This window comes from Anolis carolinensis, chromosome 2 (assembly GCF_035594765.1).
Source record: "Anolis carolinensis isolate JA03-04 chromosome 2, rAnoCar3.1.pri, whole genome shotgun sequence".
Lineage (NCBI taxonomy): Eukaryota > Metazoa > Chordata > Lepidosauria > Squamata > Dactyloidae > Anolis > Anolis carolinensis.
In genome coordinates this window covers 207,682,592-207,699,500 of record NC_085842.1, presented here as the reverse complement: position 1 = coordinate 207,699,500, position 16,909 = coordinate 207,682,592, and the positions used below count along the sequence as shown (strand labels likewise).

The 16,909-nt window shown below is 40.9% G+C and overlaps 1 protein-coding gene across 5 annotated transcripts in view; it reads left to right on the top strand.

Moving 5' to 3' along the window:
• The first annotated feature begins 579 nt into the window (after positions 1–579).
• Positions 580–16,909, top strand: part of atf7 (activating transcription factor 7) — a 130,071-nt gene continuing 113,741 nt past the window's right edge. For 2 of the 5 annotated variants that reach the window (XM_062971612.1, XM_062971610.1), the window contains exon 1: positions 580–746. The gene's annotated coding sequence lies outside the window, so the exon portion shown is untranslated. Of the gene's footprint in view, positions 819–16,909 lie in introns of all 5 variants that reach the window. The other 3 variants (XM_062971611.1, XM_008103650.3, XM_062971614.1) reach the window with 2 other exon arrangements.

Genomic DNA, 16,909 nt, shown 5'->3' with positions numbered 1-16,909 from the left:
AAGTTACAGGCATCACTATCCTAGGGCCCTTCCAGACAGCCCCATATCCCAGAATATCAGGGCAGAAAATCCCATATTATCTGAGTGTGGACTGAGATAACCCAGTTCAAAGCAGATATTGTGGGATTTTCTGCCTTGATATTCTGGGATATTGGGCTGTGTGGAAGGGCCCCTAGAGCATTGTTTCCCAAACTGTAGTCTTCCAAGTGTTTTGGACTCCAGCTCCCACAATCCTTGGTCATTGTTCAAGTCAGCTGAGGCTTTTGGGAGATGAAGTCCAAAGCAGCTGGAACACTAGTTCCACTGATTGAGAACTCTAAGGCCCCTTCCACACAGCTGAATAAAATCCCACATTACCTGCTTTGAACTGGGTTATGAGTCCACACTCAAATAATGTGGAATTTTCTTCCTTAATATTCTGGAATACAGGACTGTGCGAAAGGGCCTCAGGCTAAGTAAGTGAATAGCTAGCACTCTTAACACCTATGAAGGCTCAATCCCGCCCCTATTTCCGTAATCCCGCCCTCTTTCTTTCTCATTGGTTGAACAGAAGGTTTGCCACGCCCCCATGCCAATTCTCGCGAGAATCTCGGGCGCGCAGAAAGCGGAGGAGGGGGCCGTAGCACACCACCGCCAGCCTCGCGAGTGGGGAGAGCCCCGTGAGTTGGCGGAGCGACACGGGCCCCGAGAGTGAAGGCGGGGAGGAAAGCCGCGTTGCCTCTCCCTTCTGCCTTCGTTCGCCCGCGGTGAGTTTGGGCCGCTGCCTCCGCTTCTCTCCTCCCCCTCAAGAAAAACCGAACTCCTCCAAGACTTGAGAGGTGGGTTCCGCCTCACTGTGTGACGGGCGGTTGGGTTGAGCCAATCAGCGGCGCCGTCGCGGAAGACTGGCGGCCGGCCGTGCCAATGAGGGTGCGCAGCCAGAACCAAAGCCCGCCCCGTCTCCAGGGGATGGGCGGGGCTTCCAGGAGCCTGCGAGGAAGCGCATGAGGAGGGGCCCGGGCGGTGGCCCGGTTGAGGCAGCTCTTGAAGGGGAGCTCCTGAAGGGGCTGCTGGGGCTAATGTGGGCTCCATGAGGAAACCACATGGTCCAAGGGAACCTGAGCGCTTTGGGATTGTTATCATGGTATTGGCAGAAGTTGGGGAGAAGATTTACTGTGAAGTGAGGCCCCACAATAATACAGGATGTTCCACAAAATGTAGACTCCGCATTAACAGCTGATACTCTGGTGATTGGTTTGCTGTGAGTTTTCCGGGCTTTATGGCCATTTTCCAGAAGCATTCTCTCCTGACGTTTCGCCCACATCTATGGCAGGAATCCTCAGAGGTTGTGAGATCAGTTTATATATCTGTGGAATGTCCACGGTGGGAGAAAGGACTCTTTATCTGTTGGAGGCAAGAGTGAATGTTGGAATTGACCACCTTGATTAGCATTTAATAGCCTTACAGCTTCAAAGCCTGGCTGCTTACTGCCTGGGGGAATCCTTTGTTTGGAGGTTGAATGCTATTTCCTGCTTCTTCGGAGGGGGTTGGACTGGATGACCCATGAGGTTTCTTCCAACTCTATGATTCTATGCTTAGCTGGCCCTGATTGTTTCTTGTCTGGAATTCCCCTGTCTTCTGAGTGTTGTTCTTTATTTACTGTCCTGATTTTAGCGTGTTTTAAATACTGGTAGCCAGATTATGTTGATTTTCATGGTTTCCTCCTTTCTGTTGTAATTATTCACTGAAACAATCAGGGCCAGGTAACACCTCCCAATGAAGGATTCCCGCAGGTAGGAAGCGGCCAGGTTTTGAAGCTGCAAGCCCATTCAATACTTATCAAGGTGACCAATTGCAACATTCACACTACCCTCAAACATGCAAGAGTTCTTTCTCCCATAATGAACATTCAACAGATATAAACACCACTTGCCTAGTTTCCAACAGACCTCACAACCTTTGAGGATGCCTGCCATAGATGTGGGCAAAACGTCAGGAGAGACTGCTTCTGAAATATGACCATACAGCCCGGAAAACTCACAGCAATCCAGTGATTCTGGCCATGAAAGCCTTCAACAACTCTCTGATGAGTACTTGAAAGCTAAGGTTGCATCCACTACACGTTAGGTTTAATGCAGTTTGGCACCACTTTAGTTGCCATGGCTTGGAGCGCTGGAATCCAGTTTGGTGAGGCTCCAGCACTCTTTGACAGAAAAGCCTAAAGACGTTGTGAAACTGCATCCCGTAGAATTCCATAGAATTGAACCATTGTGTTGTCAAAGTACATTATTTCTGCAGTGAAGGTGAACCCCTAAGTCTGCATTTATCTTGAAGAAGAAACATAATTGTTAAGGAATTCTCCCAAAAATAGCAGAGCATCCAAAAATACAAACAGGGTATTTAACTGAGGAATCAGCTCACAGCAAGCAGAAAGGTGAAATGTTCAGCAGTGGAATTATCTGCCCCGGAGTGTGGTGGAGGCGCCTTCTTTGCAGGCTTTTAAGCAGAGGCTGGATGGCCATCTGTCAGGGATGCCTTGAATGTGATTTTCCTGCTTCATGGTAGAATGGGGTTGGACTGGATGGCTCACAAGGTCTCTTCCAACTCTTGGATTCTCTGATTCTAAGTTACCAACAAAAAAGAGAGGTTTGTTTACAAATAAGAACTACTGTACATTCCTTGATAGGAAAGAATTGGGTCTCGGCTTCTCTCTAACTTCTAAGTTCCAAAACAAGAGGAAAAACCTCCAAACACCACATATCTTCAAACATACAGAGTAGAGAGAAGTCAGAATGCAAAGATGAAAAACAAGTCTTAAACAAAGGCATGCAACCTGAAGAGTATCCCTTCTACACCAACAATCAAGATGGGAGCAGAGAGAGAGAGAACGAATAGATACATTCCAATTGACATTCAGGAGTCAGGGCGGAAGGGATTCCCTTAGCCTATCTTAAAGCTAACTAACCGTTCCTCATTAAGGACTGCAGATTTGGGCAGTGTGGGGATTTAACCAGACTTACAAATGCCATCTGAAATTACAGTTTTATGACAGTTCTTCCGATAGTTGTCCCTGCATAGCCATACACTGTTCTCCTTGTCACAGAGTTGCAAATGTTGTTTCAAGTTTCTCTTGTTAATTTGTGACATCCCTCTCCTATTGGGATTCTATTAATCCTTTTAAAGGATGTATTATTTTTTTAAAAAATTGGGAGGAGGGGAGAAATTCCAGAATTGCTGGGATCATTGCATCCAAGAAGTAATGTATGCTTCCCTGCTCTTTCTGGACTGTGTTCCTGATGGGATGTGGCTCACAGCACCATCCAGAAGGAGGAGGCAAATTGACTTTTCTGTGCCACTGTCCCTTTCCTGCTTGTTCACACTTGGAAGCAACATCTCCTTTTTTTCATATGGCAACCCTTTTCTCTGAGCGACGATGGGACACAATCCCAAATGCTCCCCATTCAGCATGTAGGATGCTGAATGAGGTGTTACTTGCTCTCCTGTTCTGGGAGAGATACAGGGAAAGAGAAGTGTTTTGATTTTTGGTACAAGAGGTGGCTGCCCAGCTGTACACACTTTTGACACACCCTAGGAATAGTAGTGACTCTTGCTCCTAGCTGGGGATCTGTATTAGTGGGTCCATCAAGCTTTAGAAGAGTGGGGTGTCTGCGTCTTGGAGCAAGGTAGGTGAAGGAGCATCAGGTTTGGCTCTTTTTCCTGAAACATAATGATCTATGACAAATGGGAAAAATCTGGTACAAAATGGTTCAGAATTAGACAGGTGTTCTTGAGTTGTGCAGTTGTGTGAGTTCACTAGTGGCTAATAGAACTAGAATTCTTACACCTAGCTTTCCAAACTTTTCATGGGACTGGGTGAGTGAATGGAGCTGATGAATGCTGGCTTTCCTGAGCTGGCAGCCAAACAGTGAAAATGGTCTTTCTTATGCTTCACTTAGGGAGTGCATTTTCAGCCCACCTCATTTTGTCACTGGGCAAGTGGTTTGCACATTAGATTAGGACTTTGGAGTCTAGGGTTTGAATCTTTGTTCAGCCTTGAAACCTACTGGGTTACATAGGCAAGTCACACTCTTTCAGTCACAGAGGAAGGAAATGGTACACCTCCTCGGCCTAGAAACCCCCGTTATAGGTTCGTCTTAGGGTCACCACCATTTGGAAAGAACTTGAAGACATACAACAGCATAAAATCTTGACAGGCAGTTGTTATTTGTGTGTGTGTGTGTGTGTGTGTGTGTGTATGTGTGTGTGTATTTGCAGAACTGTATTGGAAAGACTTACTTTAGCCGGCTGGTTTTATGTAATTATATTGGGAATCAGGTAATACTTATAATTTAAGGCAACCTATCCGTTCTTCTCATGCGCGATCTCAAAATAAATAGTTTCACTACTGTGGCAATAACATTGCTTTATTTATAAACACATTGTTGTTTAGTGGTCATAACAGCTTTTTAACTGTCCCAAATGTTACTGGGGAAGGATATTATATTCAGTTTGTATGGGCGCTGTAGGATCAGTGGCAAACAGGGCCTAAACATATTGATTGCTAGGAGACAAAGGTGGCAGGCGCACTCACAACTATAAGATTGAGCTTCATGGTTCAGTCACATTAGTAAAGATTTGAACCTATATAACATGTATCGGCTTCACATAACTAGAATCAGAGTTACTTACGGTATTTAGAGTTATTTATTGTGTTTATCATATAAAGTAACCTAAAATGATGTTAGTATTGGTTTTAATACAACATACATTTTACTTGTATACAGTAATAATATTGGTACTCCTATTATATTTTCAAGCTACTAAAAGAACATTAACATATTTAACATATTGTATAATGTTTGGGGGGAGGGGGGTTGCCATTAGGCGAGCAGACGTACTGGCCACTGTACAGAACAATGATGAGTTTCATTAAAGTGATGAAAAGAAGTTTTTATTTCAGTGACTGGGCTTTTTAAAACCAAAGTTACCTATATAACTTATTCTAAGCTATATGTTTAGATCCTTCACATGTGACCTTAGTAACTTCTTATTCAGTGCAAATAGGAGATATGAGAATGAGATAAAAATAGTGTTTTTCCCAGGCCAGTTTGTAGCCAATGTTGACTTTTCTGGACTCACTTTCATAGCTCTTGTGCGTTTATCATTCTTTATCATGTAACTGTAAGGGTTAATGCACAAGCATTTCCTGTATGCCAATGCTTATGTTACAGTGCCAATTAGGAAGTTGTTATCCACATGGGAAAGTGATTTTACAATAAGTGAAGCATAAGAAAGATTACATCTTGTACACATCTGAAGAAGCGTGGCATTTTAAAGCCTTGAGAAATGACATTAAAAATAATGTAAACAAACTCCCATACAGTTTCAGTCTGCAAAGAAAATCTCTGAAATATGTACATTCAGACCATCCCCTACTTAACTAGCTGCAGTTCAATACTAGGGCTATTAAATGTTGAATTTTGGGGTTGATATTCACATAATGTTTACATGGCTTGCATGATTTCCAGCTCTTTGTAGTCCTTTTGGCTGTCAGTTTCAAAAAAGCCTGCAGTAATGTACAATCATCAGGATGTTTGTTTCAATGACACAACTGTCATTGGACAGAAAAAATGTTGTTTCACTAGAATTTGTTTATTTTATTCTACTTGTGCAAAGAAGAATTGTACATCAGTTGATTGACAGAATATTTAATGAAAGAAAAGTTGCTTCAGACTCCCTTTATAACACATGCAATTACAGATTTCTTTTCGGAGTGGCATAGCTATCCAGTCTGACTATCTGCTCCAGTAATACAAGGAGAAAGAATGACAATTTTGTGATAAAATATTTGTATTTGTTGCTCTGCATACATCTTGTTTCTGTTGCTGTGTCTACATACAGCATAAAAGGTGAAAATAAGTAACAAGTTTTCTCAATTTGCACACAAAATAGCACCTGGAAATGTTCTCTCTATGATAATTCTGCGTCATATTGTATAATCCAAAGACATGTCCAGGTATAGTTAGATGGGTGCAAAGCCAGAAAATTATATATAGTTTTGTTCAGACTGGTCTTATCTTGCAAATAATGTAGCAGAAGATTGTAGCTCTCAAATTTTATGTATCTGCCTATTACAAAAGCAGGCAGGAGTCATTAATGGAACACCAACCTCCTGAAAGGGGAAATGTGCCAGCTCTTTTCCAGATCACACAGTCTTCCTTGCGGATTATGTAAAACCATTTTATCCCTAAAAGAAATGAGGCAGATGCTATTAGAAATGCTGGTGGACACAACTTCATTTATTTGTAGTTAAGATAGAGATGATGGCATGTGCACAAAATGGAGAAATACAACACGATACCTGTTCTTCTGTCAAATCTAGCCCAGTAGCCATGTCTGGCCATGAATTTCATACAGGAAACCAGTAGACCAGGCACTAGGCTCTAGTGCAGTGGTTCTCAACCTGTGGGTCTCCAGGTGTTTTGACCTATAACTCCCAGAAATCCCAGCCAGTTTACCAGCTGTTAGGATTTCTGGAAGTTGAAGGCCAAAACATCTGGGGACTCACAGGTTGAGAACCACTGCTCTAGTGTCTGCCCAAGAATACTGATGTCACCTTGGCTTTTCGACACCTTTTTTCAGCCTCCAGCAGACAACTGCTAGGGGCAGAAGATGCTGATAACTTTGGTGATCTTATTTATGAGGCTGTTCAAATATTTCTGAATTTCTTTGGTTAATTTAAGTATTGACTGTCTTATATGTGCTACTTAGGTGCTGGAAAGACTGAACCTAGAGTTTAGACAAAATGGTTTTCAACTGCTCAGTGCCAGCCAGTTGCAGTCAAACATGCAGAATTCCCCACAAGAAACCAAGTAGGTGGTGATGAAGGAGCCAAATGCTTTGTTCTTCAGCCAGTGCACTTAGCTTCTATACTAGCTGTGGAGAAAGGGCCTTCTCATTATGGAAGCTGAAGCTGATTGTTTCTTTCTCCTTTGCTAGCCTATTGCTCTTCTCCCCTTGAGACATTACTAGCCAGTTTTCTTTTTCCAGCACAGTAACTGTGAAGGCTAATAATGTTTGGAGGCTTAATAACAAGAGTACTTTTGATCTACAGTTGTGACTAAGAATAAAAAACGTAAGAGTTAGGAAGTCCCCAGATCAAATCTCATTTTAACTAGGCCTCATTTCATTGCCATATAATCCAGTTTCTGAATCCAGATTATCTGCTTTGAACTGGATTATATGGCAGTATAAAGGTAAAGGTTTCCCCTGACGTTAAGTCCAGTCATATCTGACTCTGGGGGTCATCTCCATTTCTAAGCCGAAGAGCTGGCGTTGTCCGTAGACACCTCCAAGGTCATGTGGCCGGAATGACTGCATGGAGCGCTGTTACCTTCCCGCCGGAGCGGTACCTATTCATCTATTCACATTGGCATGTTTTCAAACTGCTAGGTTGGCAGAAGCTGGAGCTAACAGCAGCCGCTCCCGGGGTTTGAACCTGGGACCTTTCGGTCTGTTAGTTCAGCAGCTCAGTGCTTTAACACACTTCGCCACCGGGGCTCCTATGGCAGTATAGACTCATTCAAACCTGGCAGTGTAGATCCAGTTCTAGAATGTAAACAATATAGTCTTAGCTGCAGTGGTTCATTTGCAGTATGTCAAGAACAATACTGACCTGCCTTACAAAACTGCTACAGATTGTTTTTGACAATGTGTTTGAAACACTTTGGGACTCTTGCAATGGTTTGTGTAAGTGAGTGCTATAGTTTTGTTTTGAAAATATTTCTGTTCCATTGGTATATATTGGCAGACCCCATAGGTTTGTTTATTTTTCCCACCATACATGTCCACCACAGGTAGCCATATGTGACCTCTTGTTAGGTGCCTGTTCCCCTTTTCTGCAGAACAGTTGGCAGGTGCTTTCACCTCACCGTTGAAATTTCAGTGGCTTCCTCTCTTCTTGTCACCTCAGGGGAAAAAATAAACATGCTGTACTGCAAATCTTGCAAGGCTCTGTTGTGTGGATGCTCTGCCTAGCACTGTAAAATACTACTACAGCTGTTGACAGATTTCAGCTCTAGTGACAGTGTCAAATCCGGCAAGGTGCAGACCCTGTTGGGTTTAAAATCTAGGGAGGGAGTAGTCTAGTGGGATTCCTTGATCCTGAGGGATTGCCCACCATTGTCCTATAGGAATGCAAAATATAGCATTCCGTAAACATATTTGTTATGGCATACAACCCATTTAATTTAACGAGACTTCTGAAAAAATAGTGTATTTTGTTATTTTTAATTATTGGGTAACTGGAGTATTTTTTTCAAACAATTAAAACATTCAAACTGTTTTCATAATGATACATGCTTTGGACAGGGCTGTTAGCTTTCCCAACTCCACAAATAAGGCGATTTTTTAAAATGCTCCTCCGTATGTTGTGTTAGGAAGCTGAACCTGGCATCCCAACATAGTGGGGTGATAAACTCTTATGAACTTATGCTACCTGATTTGAAAGCTGAAATCAATGCTAATAAACTCTGGAGTATCAATCATAGTTGCTACAGTTAGACAATGGATAGCAATTATATCACCATAATGCTTTCATTTGCAAATAGTGATGTATGAATTTATGTATTTAATATATTTAATAATATGTTTAAAATATTGAGATGGGGCTGGAATATTGCTGTCAAAACTTTTATGAAGACAGTTATAATGTTATGCTATGCAAACTGTAATTAAAAAGACATTGGTAAAGAAGAGAACTAACTGCTCTGAATACAGCAGTTAGAATTTGACTTCACTTAACAGATCATTTGTATTTCCTAGGAGGTGTGGGCCTGCTACAACACAAGGTGCCTTGTTGCTCAGAGCATTATAATTTTTATACTGGTCCCTAAGGATATCAAATATTTGTTGTAGACTGTGTGAAAATAACTCCTAAAATGTGATGTTGGCATATTTTAAAAGATGCATAAATGTGTTACTATGTGCAGATAAACTATTGCTTTCTAGTAGGGATGGGAATCATATGGCTCTCCAGTCACTGCTACGTAATACTGACATTCCTTGCCATCAGCAGCGCTGGTTAGATACAATAAGAACTGTAGTTCAGCAACTTCTGGTGAACTACATAATTTCCACTTCTGCTCTGCAGTTCACTATCACAGGGATGTTTGTTCGACAATTTAGCACTGCTGGTGGTTATGAATCACCTATGTCACATCCTCTATTGTTTTGTCATTTAGACAGTCCAGAGTAGCTACTAACATAAGCTTAACCTTTCAATATCAAAGTTTCTAAATAGTAATCATTATAGCAATGCTAATAACAGTATTAAGACTAATGCAAGCAATTCCTAGCAGTATAAAGGATTAAATAGGTTGTAAAGAGTAGACAGTGTGATTTTCCATTGAAGTGTGTATGTGTCTTTAAGTTGCTTGTTGATTTGTGAATTTCTGAGTCAAGGAATCCTCAAAGATGGTTTTGTCTATTTTTTCTTCTGAAATGTGTCCTTCAGAATTTATATTAGTTGATGGTCATTAGCCAGAGCTGACATGTTTAGCTTTAAAGATTAGATATGATCCGATGCCTCCTATCACAGTGAGGTTGTATTGTAGATGTTTGTCTTTTCTTTTCTTTTTTAATTTCTATCCTGCCACCATCTCCCTGGAGGGACTCAGGGCGGCTAACATGGGGCAGAGCCCAACACAGAACAAAGAATAACAAATTAAAACACATATCAGTAACTAAAAACAACAATAGTACAACAATAGTACAACATTCAAGTAAAATAATCAGTTAAAAACATACCATACAATAAAACATAGAATGACCAAGCAAGTTAAGGCAATGGTCACCACTATGGATAAAAGGGTACGATCGCAGGAAGTACATAATTCCAAGGGCTTTTGATAAAGTGCATAGACAAGTGTCAGGGAGACGGCTGGGATAATGCGGGGTAGGATAATTAGGAAGGAAAATAAAGTGCTGGAAAGTATGCATCAGTTGTAGGGGTCTGTCGAATTGGTGGTTATTTAAACACACACTGGCAGTGCCATGTCTTCAGCTGTTTGTTGTCTTCCTGGCATGTGAATCTCATGTGACTAGAGATAGAAAATCTGATAGTAAAATGTATATACATTCCATACATTGACAACTATAAAACATAGGCATCTGGAACTTGGTACACATTCTGGGGGAATACCAGTGGGGTCTGCTTGGTGGTTACATGGTTATTGAAACTCATTCATAAATATAAATATTATATTTGAAGACCCAGCACCTTCCAAGAGAGCCACAGAAGACCTTAAGATCATGTGGGGGAGGGAGGGCCGGCTGGCTGGCTTAGTAGTGTTTATCTAGATGCTGTTTTTTATGTTTTAATATCTTAATGTTAATGATTTTAAATTGTATTTATATATTGATTGTTTCTATTGATTTAATGTTATAGTTTATTTGCTTTGTATAATGAGGCACTGAATTTTTACCTAGATGTATGTTGTACGCCTCTCTGAGTCCCCTGTGGGGTGAGAAGAATAGGATAGAAATGAAGTTAATAATAATAATAATAATAATAATAATAATAATAATAATAATAATAACAACAACAATAATAAGCCTAACGGATCCATTGCATAGATTTGTTGTCAAGGATAGTCTGAAGTGAGAAAGGAGTGATATGAGAGAACACATCCTCCAAAAACTGCCATACTGACTTGTGGTGGGTTGCATCATGCAAGTAAGTATGCTCATTGGTCCCAGCAATCATGACTTTACTCCAAGTGGATGCTAAAATTGTTGGCAGCTATGTAGCAACTGTGAGATTGGAGAGAGCATCCTGTGCAAAAAGTGCAGTTTGTAGTAAGCTTGTAGTAAGAGTATTGTTACTGGATTTCTGTGAGGAAACCTCCTTCAGAGGAAGTCAAAAGATACGTCTGTGATGCCACATTCCATGACTTACAGAGAAAAGAACAATGTGTCCACCTATGATATCTTAGTAAAGTTGCTGTTCTATGCAGCCAGATACTATTGCAAAGAAGAGATTTCACTGATTTGTGGATTCTGCCTTTTGGTTATATATTGTCAGGTGACATGGCACACAGGTTGGAATAAGAAGTGGCCCTTGCATTCACCTGTTTTCTTGCCAAAGCCTAGAGTAAAGAAAGAAGAACACTATCTATTGACAGGCTGATTTTGCCCTCTGTGGATCTGGGCCTGTCCATGCTAAATTAGGAGATGGTGATCATGCCATCTTTGAGTGATTGGAGATGGCGGGAGATCCCTTTCCTAATTCTTAGTTCCTCATTCTGCTCATTATATCCTCCACATGCTTTACTGCAGTGGTTCTCAACCTGTGGGTCCCCAGATGTTTAGGCCTTCAACTCCTAGAAATTCTAACAGCTGGTAAACTGGCTGGGATTTCTCACAGTCGTAGACCCACAGGCTGAGAACCACTGCTTTACAGGGTAAGGAGCAAGCTCTGATGCATAAGTTTTTCATGTTGTCTGACAGAGGCTTTTGCAAAGGAATGTGTTGGTAAAATAAAATGCTCTCAATGAATGCTTTTAGAGCACTATGTAACTAAGGGGAAATGGGAAAACCCCAACCTCAGCTAAAAGCCCATGTAGAAATAATGCCGCTTGGTTCTTTGGAGAGGACTCTGATAATGTTAGTGTTTGTGACTGTGCCAGTAACATCTGACCCATTGAGTAGTGTACCTCATCCTGTTTCTCCCCATCTCAGACCTAAAGGTATATGTATTTATTTATTATCTATTTAAAACATTTATCTTCCACCCTCCTCACCCTGAAGGGGACTCAGGGTGGAGCACAACATATATACAGCAAACATTCAATGCCAGAACATAAAATAAACCTTAAATATACAGAATTGCAAACATTATACATATTGCAAACATTATCTCTGGATCCTTGTAACTTTGGCCCCATCTGTACTACCAGATAAAATTCAGATTATCTGCTTTGAACTGGATTATATGGCAGTGTAGACTGTTTTGCTCATGATAATGAGGCAGATAATGTCCTGTTTGGATTTGCACTCTTCAGTGGTGCCCTGTCATCTGGAGTATGCAGTTTTTACCTTTAGCAGAGATGATGACAGAATGAGAATTCCTCATCCAAGGCAGATCAGTCTGTCTACATATGGTGGATGGTTATCCTCAGAGGAATAAGCAAGTAATGGGGCTAACAGTGGCATAGAGAGTTTCATTCCAACCTGACATTGTCCAGGACAATTAGTGAACAATTGCACTCATTATCTGCACCAAACATCACTGGACTTGCTAGCTAGAGTGTAGGAAATTGCAGTTCTCACCTGCCAACGGGATTTTGGCCTGCATCAATAGCGTTATAGTGTCTAGATCCAGGGAAGTCATGCTCCCCCTCTATTCTGCCTTGGTCAGGCCACACCTGGAATACTGTGTCCAATTCTGGGCACTGCAGTTGAAGGGAGATGTTGACAAGCTGGAAAATGTCCAGAGGAGGGCAACTAAAATGATCAAGGGTCTGGAGAACAAGCCTTATGAGGAGCGTCTTAAAGAACTGGGCATGTTTAGCCTGCAGAAGAGAAGGCTAAGAGGAGACATGATAGCCATGTACAAATATGTGAGGGGAAGTCATAGGGAGGAGGGAACAAGCTTGTTTTCTGCTGCCCTGCAGACTAGGACGCGGAACAATGGCTTCAAACTACAGGAAAGGGGATTCCACCTGAACATCAGGAAGAACTTCCTCACTGTGAGGGCTGTTCGGCAGTAGAACACTCTGCCCTGGACTGTGGTGGAGGCTCCTTTCTTGGAGGCTTTTAAGCAGAGGCTGGATGACCATCTGTCGGGGGTGCTTTGAATGCAATTTCCTGCTTCTTGGCAGGGGGTTGTACTAGATAGCCTATGAGGTCTCTTCCAACTCTACTATTCTATGATTCTATGATCTGGAAACTACCACATTCTGGAAGACTGGTACATATGATATTGAAATTGCCCCAGATAAGAATTGAACTCTCTGAATGAACAGCATAATCTAATTTAGAATTCCACTGTGTTTGGTCTTGCAGCAATTCTGTCCCACTTCCACCACTCTAATCTTGGAATTGGTGCTATTTCAACATGTTGAATAGTAACAGTCATGGAAAGGACATTACAAATCTCCCATTTGAAAACAGTGATTATACAGGATGGATTTGTTTAAGAAGAAGCCTCTTGGGGAGAATTAGAGCTGAATTTAAAGGCTCTTCTTCCCATTTCACTAAATTTATTAGCCACAGGTTTCAATATTTCTCAGGTTTTGCTAAGACAAAGTAATCAAATCTATGTGGAATCCTATGGTTACAACCTTCCCCCTCTTTAGATTTCCATATGGCTAAATAGTTAAACCTTGTCTGCTCATAAAATTACAATAGATTAAAAGCATAATTGTGAACATGGTTTTTTTCAACTTGTTATTTGTATTCGGTTTTGATGTGTTTTGGGCGAAACCCAGTTTTGTTGGATTAAAGTTAGCATAGTTTTATAGATAAACCAAAATAAGTATTAACACATGGTTTTGCAATGGCGTATGTTTTTGTATGATAGCTTTAGTGTGTAGCTGCATTGGGGAAAGCAAGTGAAGACTTCAGGCATTGCTTACAAAGCACACAGAATCATTTTTAAATTCTGAGAATTCCTGTTTTCATTTGTTCAGGGTTTTCTGGGCCTATAATTACAAATACATTTTTAAAAGGCAGTTACAAAAAGTTAATTGATCAACAAGAACCAAGTCAGATCTTTACTTCTGAAAGCTTTTGAGTTCAACACTCAAAAACCATAATTTTCCAAGTGCTCATGTTCAATTTTAGTGTAATTGTTTCAGTTTAAATCCTTGGTTAACATATTGTGATCCAGGAGCTGCAAATCTCTGGTGTCTAAGAGATCCTTGTACTGGATTCTTAGGTGTGGGACTCGGTGGGCCATTATATGAGAGTTTCCCAGAGTTCTTGAAGAATGCCGGAAGTAGTAGCTGGAGAGCAGAGTTTCCTCCTTTTCGTTCAGGGCTTATCTAATCCCTGTGAGGGATAAGGAAACAGTGATGGCAGAGCTTCTGCTAAAATCTTCAGAATCATTTCCCCAATTTCACAATTGTTATATTGCATCTGTAGGTTGCATGACATTGTCTTAATGCTTCCGTACAATTGTCAACTGACTGGTTGGGGTGAGTTCCAATATCAGAGCTTGAAAACTTTTTTTTGGATTATAACTCCCAGAATTCTCCAGTCAGCATGTGTCCAAGCTCTGCCCAGAATGTAGATTAAGAAAGAAGTCTAGTGCTAAAAATATGTAATTTCACTTTCCATGTAATGAGAACATTTCAAATCTTTTATGTGCTGCTAAGATAATGCTAGGTAGGCAATGTCTGCCTTGTTAAATCTTTGCTGGGTAATCTCTCACACACAAAAACCCTTTTAAACTTCTTAAAACCCCTGTCAACATTGTCCCCTAGTATTTTTTCTTAAATATTTTCGATATTGTACACTTACGGTGGAGTTCTTTGCAGTTACTGTTTTTGAGTAGGCATGGGATTGAACCTTTTTGGGAAATTCTTAGTGTTGTTTTCCACGTGCGCCACCTCCAGTAGAACAATAGCAATGTCAAATGTCTAAGGAGCAGGTATTTGCACTCACCAAAATTGGTTGTTATTATACTTTAGCTCCCAGAATCCCTCACTACTGGTCTTGCTGGCAGAGCTTCTGTGTGTTGAAACCTGACATCTGTAAACCAGAGTTTGAAGGCCACTGGGTCATATGATATGGTATATACGCCCCCTCCTCAAATAGCCTTCAAAGATCACCTATACATTTTAAGTGAATTTAGTACATATGTATGTTCTCACTTTATATCAGCCTCAATGGAAGAATGATGAGCCAAAATGCAGGGTGTAATTATTATTATTTTTTTAACAATGTCAATAAGAGGTTGCTGGGGACTACTCCTTCAGTTGCATTAAAGGAAGGTATAGTGAGCCAGAATGGTGGTCTCTGATTCATAGTTAAAAGAGCACAGTAAGTTTCCTTTTCATCTGTGTGACATGAAAATACCAAATGAGAAAAGTCTAAATGTATATTATATAGAGCAGCATTGATTTCCTGCCTTTAAGCTCTAGTGAGGTTACACCAGGTTGGAATGTTAAGGCATTACTGAGAACCACATAGAGATGGAATATAGTAGTCATGTAGTTCAGGCATGGACAAACTTTGGCCTTCCAGGTGTTTTGGACTTCAACTCACACAATTCCTAAGAGATGGTAGGCTGGTAGGAATTGTGGAAGTTAAAGTACAAACCATCTGGAGGGCTCTGGTTTGCTTGATTACAAAACTCCAGATTAGTTCTGTAGGACACTTTTCCATACATGCATAAAGTAGGAGGATTCATGCCCTGAGGTAGACGTACACCACCCATAATTGAACAATGTATATATAAATATGGACACTTTAGCTTTGTTTTTGGTTTTTGGTTTTTTTCTTTCTCTCTCCCTTTTTGATCCTTTTTTAATCACAGTTTTCCTACTTTCTATACAATTGAATATTCTCACTCTTTTGATGTTAATTTACTCTATCTTATAAGGTAAAACTTAAAAAAAAACATTCTTTCAAGTGTAATAATCTAGTTTCATTAACAACTGAACTGTATCAAATCATGAAACTCAAATTTTGTTCTTGGTTTCATTTGTAAAGAGCAGCTTTTAGACACAGAGGTTGTAGCAAGATCCAGGATGACAGAAGAAATTTGATGAAATGTGACAAAATGAGAACATTAATGGTTAAAGGATGCAGTGTTTACATATGGATTTTGTTACAAAGATGAGATCTGGTGAACATTGAACTTACACATTTTTCCATCCTCTTCTTTCTTTTTTTGCCCACGCAGGGTTTTTTTTTTTTAAGAATACAACACTTAGTTTATGAAGCTGTCTTATTTTCTGTAATCAGAATTAATAGCAGTTTGGGTTATAATAAGAAAGTACTTATGATGAAATTAGGAAGGGAATGGAGATCACATAAAACTTGTGTGCCAGCTGCGACCATACCTTGAGAAGTGTGATCTGACCATGGTGGTCCATGCCTTAGTTACCTCTAGACTGGACTATTGCAATGCGCTCTACGTGGGGCTGCCTTTGAAGACGGCCCGGAAATTACAACTAGTACAACATTCGGCAGCCAGGCTTTTAACTGGAGCGAATTACAGGGCGCGTTCAACGCCTCTGTTTAAGGAGCTCCACTGGCTGCCATTTATTTTCCGGGCCCAATTCAAGGTGCAGGTTATCACCTACAAAGCCCTAAACGGTTTGGGACCCACCTACCTTAGAGACCGCATCTCCCTCTATGAACCCACACGTTCTCTTCGCTCGTCGGGGGAGGCCCTTCTCTCGCTCCCACCACCCTCACAGTCACGGTTGGTGGGGACGAGAGAGAGGGCCTTCTCCGTCGTGGCGCCCCGGCTTTGGAACTCTCTACCTAGAGAGATCAGGCAGGCCCCTACCCTCCTCTCCTTCCGGAAGAGCTTAAAAACCTGGCTCTTCCAAAAGGCCTTCGATGTTTAGTTGTTGCTGGATTGATCTATCTGTCCATTCCATAATAGTCCCATTGTTGTTGTCTTGCCATTTTATACCGCACTTTATTGTCCATTCAACTGTGAAATTTCCTTTTCCCATTTCGTAACACTCTGCACTTTGCCTGGGATCTACAAATTAGTCTCCTGTTTTTAACACTGTATCCTGCTTGTTGATTTTAATGATTGTTTTTATTGATGTTGATGTTTTTTACTGGGATAATTGTTTTATTGCTTTGTTACTGTTATTTGTTTGTTTTATCGGGCCATGCCCCATGTAAGCCGCCCCGAGTCCCTTTGTGGAGATGGGGCGGGGTATAAAAATAAAGTTATTATTAT